This window comes from Schistocerca cancellata, chromosome 8, assembly GCF_023864275.1.
Source record: "Schistocerca cancellata isolate TAMUIC-IGC-003103 chromosome 8, iqSchCanc2.1, whole genome shotgun sequence".
Lineage (NCBI taxonomy): Eukaryota > Metazoa > Arthropoda > Insecta > Orthoptera > Acrididae > Schistocerca > Schistocerca cancellata.
The window spans coordinates 538,548,296-538,556,744 of NC_064633.1; the positions used below are offsets into that span (position 1 = coordinate 538,548,296).

The window sequence follows — 8,449 nt, forward strand, 5'->3', positions numbered from 1 at the left end:
TAAGTACAAAATTAATCACTCAAATACATGTCCTGTAGTGCTGAATGTGCGTCTTGTTATAAGATAATCTGTGTGGAAGTGTCGTAGGTATCGTCCTCCGAAAGCTAAGTTCTGCAGAAGTCAGTGTACTTACCTCATGCTACACAAAGGTGAAATGCTTTGCGTGTAGATATCTTAGTTATTACGCTTATTGCCGTGATGAGGAAAGTACTGTGCTGTAACGTATTGTTGTCCTACGGAAAAGGCTGTCCCCTTGTAGCTATACCACAAAAGTTACTACTAAAACATGTTTTACTTTACAGAAGAATTCAGAAAAAACTGTGCAGATATAAAACAGATACACTGCAAAAGCAACATTGTAAATTGTCACTCATTAGTAATGTCGTGATATAATCTTGTAGCTGTCACATAAACTAACCACTGTGTCATCTGGTATCTCTCAGAAAGTACTTTAATTCAGAATGTATTTTCAAATACACCAAAATGTTGCATTAAAATCTCATTAGCAGTACTGGTAAATGTTCTAAGTATGTGAGCCTTATAGTCGTTACGTAATCGTGCAACTAACAAGCAAGAATGTACACACACAATAACACTGTGTCATCTGTTCGCAATAACAATACATTCGTAATTTCTGTTTAAATAAGTTCTCTTGGTTCTTGACTGGATATTTAACTTCAAACATTGTTGCATGGTAATAGTTTCTAAAGCATACTAGTAACGTGAAGTGAAACGTTTTATGGCAAAGACAAAGTTAAAAAGCAGATTATCTTTCAATAAACGGTTTTACATGTGAAATGTAGTGTAAACTTTGCTCTTCTCAGTACGCAGAGTTTTAACTTGAATGCAATTATCATGTGGTATACATCAGTAAAGAATACTGGAATTCTGCTCAAGGTTAGCGTCAATGTTATTTTTCCCTGAGCCAGTGGGCGCAAGTGGCAGCCTGCGGTGCGAGTCATTGTCTGCTACCTCTTTGTTGGCGCGCATCGTTATTGGGATTAGGAGACCTTACTTCCACAAGTTCACGTTGTCGAGAGGGCCCTGCCCTGTTTAAATCCCGCCAGTTCTGATGCAATTCAGGTCTGTCGTTACGATCACATCGTCTGTCGTCATGTCGGTAGTTACTGTAGTTTCTTTCTTGTCGGTCACGTGGTGGAGAATTTCTCCCTGAATCATAACTGTGCGCTGGACCGTTGAGTCTAAAGTTATTCTGTCTCCCTTGATAATAATTATTTTGGTTCCCATATTGTCTGTTTCTCTGATTGTCTCTGTGATAGTCATTACCGCGGAGAGGTGATCTTTCCCTGTAATTATTACTACTCTGCCAACGGTTGTCATAAGGGTGGTGTCTGTTTCGGTCACGATTTACATTGAAAGAATAATCTTGTCGTATATTATTTCTGTCATCACGGAATTGTGACGGATGTGATCTGTAATTGTTTTGCTCCTGTTTTCGCGTTCCGCAATTGTCAGTGTCAATTTCCAGTTCTTGTAACAGTCCCTGAAGAGCTTCAGTGTCGTCTTTGCAACGTCCTGCTAAAATAATATGTCTCAAATGTTCAGGCAGTTTGATTAAGCAAATGCGGATGAGTTCTGAGGGGCTGTATGGGTTTGAAAGATACTGATTCTTATGCAACATGTCTTCAAAATATTTCACAAGACTGGAAAATTCAGATTGTTCGAAACGTTTCATCATTATGATGCTATATTTTACTCGGTCTTGTGTAGCTTGAGACCAATACGCTGAGAGGAAGGCATGATAAAATTCTCCTTCACTGTGACAATCGTGAATGACCGATCGCATTCTTACAGCTGGTTCATTCTCCAAGTAGCCACACATAAATTCTAACCTGTGCTCCAATGACCAGTTGGGAGGAAAACAATGAGAGAATTAATGGAGCCACGCTTGTGGATGAATGTCGTTGGCAGAATTCTTAAACGTTTGAATTTACGTGTAGTAATGAACAGCTTATAGTCAAAATCATCGTGTCGGCGAGTAGCATATCGGTCATTGTTACGTCGTGTCGGCGGTTCCATCTCAAAATACGGTGTACCTTGCCAATTTCTTTCATAATTTCCGAAGTGCCCTGAGTTATTATTTTGTGGCTGTTCCGTATTTCTATGTCCCTCTTCCCGTATTGGAGCGCGAGTGGCCTCTGAAATACGTAATTCTTGTATTACCTGTGTCAGCTGATCTTGTACTTCCCGGATTTCTCTTTGGTGTTGCGTATTAATTTGATTCTGACTTTGTTTGAATTTCCTAATTTGTTCGCACTCTTCTGTGTCAGTGATGGCTACAGGTCTTGTGTCATTCAGATCATCATCTACCTTTGCAGATAAGTTAGTGAACTGATCCGAAAGTTCGGCTACTTTCTCCGATAGTGTATTTATTTCCTCAGTGTGTTTTTCTGAACCAAGTTTCAGAGTATCCATTTGTGCTGAAATCGTATCTACTGTGTCCTTTAAGTTTTCTTGAGTTTTTGCATGTTGCATAACCGAATCGGTAGATTCAACTGAGTCAATTTTAGCTTGCAAGGTGTCGTGATTTTCATGAACAATAGTTTGCAGTTCTTTTATGGCTGCTTCATGATTCTGTAATGCATTTTCATCACGCGAAAAAATAGGTTGGAAATGCTCACAAATTTGTGTTTTTACGTCATTATAGACTTTCTGACATTTCGATTCAATGTTATGTAGCTCAGCAGTTAAATTTTCACGTGTTTGTTCGAGAGTTTGTTCCAATGAGTCTAACTTTTGAACCTTTTGCTGTGTTTGTCTCTGATTTTGTTCCATTGTGTGTAACTGTTGCTGTGTTTGTCTCTGGTGTTGTTCCATTGAGTCTAACTGTTGCTGTGTTTGTCTCTGATTTTGTTCCATTGTGTCTAACTTTTGAAGATTTTGTCCCATTTGTTGCATTAATTGTAATAACAATGCATTAGTGTCTGGAATCTGTTCCTCTACGCTTTTCGGCAGTGCATTTGCACCAGCAACATTCACATTTTGACAAGCAGAAAATGTGTCTTGACTCATTTGAGAAAACGGTGAGAACCCAAAACCTGAGTCTACAGTATTTGCAATATTGTGTTCTGTCATTCCCAATTCCTGAGACGAGCTGTTGCCGACCGATCGATCGATAATGCTTCCCTGTTTACTACCTGTTTCACTGTCTACACCATAATTTGACGCCCGCTCCATTTCCCTATGCACAGTTACCAAATTACTACTTTGAATATTAGTTAATTCATTACATGGTGGCGTTAACACACTGCTTTCGTCTTCACTGTCATTTCTCAGTTTACTTTGGAGCCTAGTGTTACGTTTTTCACACGCCATTATTGTCACAATATTTCACACGACATCACAGAAAAACACAATTTGAAGAGCAAAAATAGGGGAACACATTAACATAGCACTGAAAATAATATCTAGTTACTTGGTGCAAATCTACATGCATGCCACAACTGTTTTACTTTACAACAATGAAAGGCTGCAACTACAAAGGAGATTCTCTCTACAATTACGCGCTAGCAATAAACAAAATCTACACTAATTACACAAACTACAAGAAAAAATCAGAAGATTCCAGTGAGTAATCCTCGGCTAAGGGTCGACATATGAAACGTCCCCTTAGAACAATTATACATGACAGTGCTTAAACTGACACAATATTTTTAGCGCAACGCAATCTGACTTTCAAAAATCCCTACAAAAGAATGGCCCTGACTAACATTAACCTATACGTTTCACAAATCACTTACCTCACCAAAAATTTTCCTTACTTGAACTACTGCAATACAGCAAGCGCCACTACTGCCAGCTAAATAAAAGATTCAAACTACGGAAGGCACTAACTACTGATAGGGATAGTTAGCAAATGAAAGATTTTAATAGAGAACAAACAATCTATTTACCTTAATAGTCATAATATATATAGCAGTTCATAATATCAAGTATAACAAATTTCAAAACTCCGCCATCTCTCTCCCCACATCCACCACTGCTGGCGGCTCACCTCCAACTGCGCAACGCTACACGCTGTTCACATCCAGCTGCCGCTGCCCAACACTACAATGGCAGACAACAATGCAAACTAGCCACAGACTGCACACAGCACAGCCAGTGATTTTTCATACAAAGCGCTATGTAACGTTGCCAATAAGAAAACATAAACAGCCTACTTACATAAAGAAAACATAAACAGCCTACTTACACCATGAGTGATTTTGCAAAACCATCTGACTACTACTTTTTGCTACTCATCTAATCACTGCTTATGATTTTATATTATCTCGGGTGATTGTTTCATCAATAATTTTTTGCGCTTTTCATGGGGAACAAGTTTAACAACACATATATTTCTAGTCAATGTTTCTGTTAGCGCTGTGGTTTGTCTCTTGAACAAGCTTAAAAGCAGAAATAGGTGCTCAGACAGTTTGTACGTTCACAATATCAACTCCATGTACTGCATTCGAAAATAACACTAGGGAGACCAATTTTTTCTTCTTAGTTAATATCACAGCAAGGAATTTATTAAAATAAGCCAACATTTTTCTACTTCTTTTATTGATAGTACTATTTGACGCATATCAGTATATTTTAGTTGACAACTTCCAAGGATTGTGTGCCTTTTAATTCTTTGTTTCTCCCGTCGATTTTGACGCTATTAGGTTTCTCCTCTTTTATACCATACCGACACCGCGTGCTGTGTTTTAATTTATACTAAAGAGCCAAAATACTGGTACACCTGCCTAATATCGTGTAGGTCCTCCGCGAGCACGCAGAAGTGCCGCAAAACGACGTCGCATGGACTCCTAATGTCTGAAGTAGTGCTGGAGGGAAGTGGCACCATGAATCCAGCAAGGCTGTCCATAAATCCGTAAGAGTACGAGGGGTGGAGATCTCTTCTGAAAAGCACGTTGCAAAGTATTTCAGATACGCTCAATAATGTTCATAGCTGGGGAGTTTGGTGGCCAATGGAAGTGTTTAAACTCAGAAGAGTGTTTCTGGAGCCACTCTATAGGAATTCTGGACATGTGGAGTGCCGCATTGTTCTGCTGAAATTACCAAAGTCCGTCGGAATGCACAATGGACATGAATGGATGCAGATGATCAGACACGATGCTCACGTACCTGTACCGAGCGGTTCTTTCGACTCCGAAAGCCCATATCGATGATGTTTCGTTGAATGGTTCGTACGCCGACACTTGTTGATGGCCCAGCATTGAAATCTATAGCAATTTCAGGAAGGGTTACACTTCTGTCACATTGAACGATTCTCTTCAGTAGTCGTTGGTACCGTTATTGCAGCACCTTTTTCCGGTCGTAGCGATGTCGAAGATTTGATGTTTTACTGGATTCCTGATATTCAACGTGCACTCGTGAAATGATCGTCGGGAAAATCCCCACTTCATTGATACCTGTATCCCATCTCTCGTGTGCCGACTATAAGACCACGTACAAACTCTCTTAAATCTTGATAGCCTGCCATTGTAGCAGCAGTAACAGATGTAACAACTGCGCCAGACACTTGTCTTATAGAGGCCTTACCGACCGCAGCTCCGTACTCTGCCTGTTTACATATATATTTGTTTCAATACGCATTCCTTTTCCCTGTCTCTTTGGTGCTTCTGCGTATATTACGTTCATTCTGTTATGTTTTCCTTGGATTGCCATGTGCTCTCTGGGCTTGTCTTTTGTCTGTGTTTTGGAGATGTATTACTGACCATTCATGGTTCGGATAGGATGCCCATCTGTCGTTTCACCAAGATTTTATCGAGGAGTGACATGTTTTCACGCGACTTTATGTTGGAATTAGTGGCAAATGAAATATGAGTTTTGCAAGTACACTGCTTTACGTGTACTTTGTTCGGTAGATTATGTTGACTACTAGTCGTTTTACTTATGTAGTTTTATTCTAGATGCAGATTTGACCTGAAACAGGCCTTCGGGATATGAAACCGGTCGTCACAAACAGAAACACATTAAACAGCTATTGCGAATTTGGATTGTCACTCAATTTTAATATAGACTTGTTTACTATATCATTTTATATTGTTCGATTGCCCTTGACATTATGTACAAGTTTTTATCTGTGGTCGTCCGACCTCTAATGCTATTTTTTCTTCAAAAAATACTGCAGTAACAAAATAAAAGAAAAAATATAACAAGATAGCGGTCTCTGCTTCACAATATATACTTGTATCTAAATTTAGACAGTAAATCTGCAGGTGTGGTGCATCAAGAGACAATAAAATATTGTCAAGGGAGCTCTTTCAGTAAAGCGTCTTGAAGTGGATGCATACTTACGATGAACAGTGTTACAGCAACTAAGCACAAATGTGAAAAAAAATGTGCTAACAACGGATACACGCCAGCAGTCAGCGGTAATAACGAAATCGAAACAAATCTTGGTGTTCTTGACCGTAATAACACTGAAACTAAAACTTTACAATGCGGGTAAGATGTGGCAGATACAGGCTTCATAAAGCCTGGTGACCATCTGCACGAAATTTTAATCCTAGAACGCTACATGCGGAAAATGTTACATTTTCACTAAACCGTAGTAAATTTTCTACCTCATACAGGATGACAGTTATTGAACTATATGAAATAAAATCGTTAAAACTTCAGAACGTTCAAACGGCTCGGTTTACCGTGGGGCATCATGGGAGTTAGTATGTGCAGTATGGTTTGGTTTAGCGAAGAAGCCCACTTTCAATTGGAAGAGTTCGTCAATAAACAAAGGCTCATTTGGGGGACTGAAAACCCGCATTTCGCGATCGAGAAGTCTCTCCGCCGTCAACAGATGACTATGTTGTGTGCAATGTCCAGTCACGATATAATCGGCGCGATATTACTTGATAGCACGGCGCCTACCGAACGGTACTTGAAGGTTTTGGAAGATGATTTCATCCCCATCACCCAAAGTGACCCTGATTTCGACAAGATGTGATTCATGCAAGACGGAACTCGGGCCCACTGAAGCAGGAGAATGTTTTATGTTCTGGAGGAGCACTCTGGAGACCGCATTTTGCCTCTGCGGTACCCAGAGGCCACTGGCATTGTTCTCGATTGGCCGCCATATTCTCCTGATCTGAACGCACGCGACTCTTCTTTGTGTGGCTATATCAAGGCAAGGGATGGTACCAGACCAAGCTCACTACCCTTCGGTACACCTGCAGTATATTTGTGTATCTGTGCTGAGGTGTATGTTTTTCAATATATTTCGATCTGCTTGATACACGCGTAATTTCAATCAACTGTACTCTATTTTATAGACATGACGGAACCACATTTTCACCACCGGCCTTGTTTCCATTTCATCTAGTTTATTTAAGAATATTTTGTAGTCGCCTGTGTTGAATGCTTTAGTCAGATCAAGCAACATACCTTTTGTCTAGTTACCTTCACCCAGTGCTTCTAGGACATGTTTTGTAAGATATGTCGTTGCCAGTTCAGTGCCTTTCCCTGATCGAAAACTGGACTGGTCTTTGGAAAGGAGATTTTACTTAAGTAAGCATTTCATAAGTCTATGTTTCACAATAGTTTCTATTTTTTTGCAAAGCATGAGAGTAGTGAGAATGACCTATAATTTTTAAAATTTTTAGTGTCATACTTGGAGAGAGGCAGTACTTTAGCATATTTTAAATAGTCAGGCAAGCTACTCTGTGTGAATGATTGATTTATAACATCATCTAACGATGGTATTAGTCTCTCTATAGAGTCCTCAATCAGACAAGTTCGTACTTTGTCCAGACCTGGTGAAATTTTATTTCTCAGTTTGAAAACTGCTTTACAGAGTTCCCCCTTTGTTGCGGGCAGTAATAGCACTGAATGCAATACACGTATATTTAGCTTTTTGACATGGGGTTTGTTTGAATTTTTCCTGTAATTTTCCTATACTGTTAATGTAGGCTTTATATAGGTTGGCAAACATTTCGATCTTTTATTCTTAGAGTCCCTTTGTCTCTGATTTTTAGGTTTGATTGATTCGTCTTTCTGGTACCTATCTTTACCGTATGTAAACATGTGGGAAAGCTGAATTAGATTGACTGCTTTTAATGGGGGCAACGGCCTTGCCGCAGTGGGTACACCGGTTCCCGTGAGATCACCGAAGTTAAGCACTGTCGGGCGTGGCCGGCACTTGGATGGGTGACCATCCAGCCGCCATGCGCTGTTGCCATTTTTCGGGGTGCACTCAGCCTCGTGATGCCAATTGAGGAGCTACTCGACCGAATAGTAGCGGCTCCGGTGAAAGAAAACCATCATAACGACCGGGAGAGCGGTGTGCTGACCACACGCCCCTCCTATCCGCATCCTCATCTGAGGATGACACGGCGGTCGGATGGTCCCGATGGGCCACTTGTGGCCTGAAGACGGAGTGCTTTTAATGGGGCTGATGTACTTTAATGTTTGAATGATTTTTGACACCTTTTGTCCCCAATCT

At 40.2% G+C, this 8,449-nt stretch overlaps 1 pseudogene; it reads left to right on the forward strand.

Moving 5' to 3' along the window:
- The first annotated feature begins 8,068 nt into the window (after window positions 1-8,068).
- Window positions 8,069-8,185, forward strand: LOC126096042 (5S ribosomal RNA; annotated as a pseudogene).
- The last annotated feature ends 264 nt before the right edge of the window (window positions 8,186-8,449 follow it).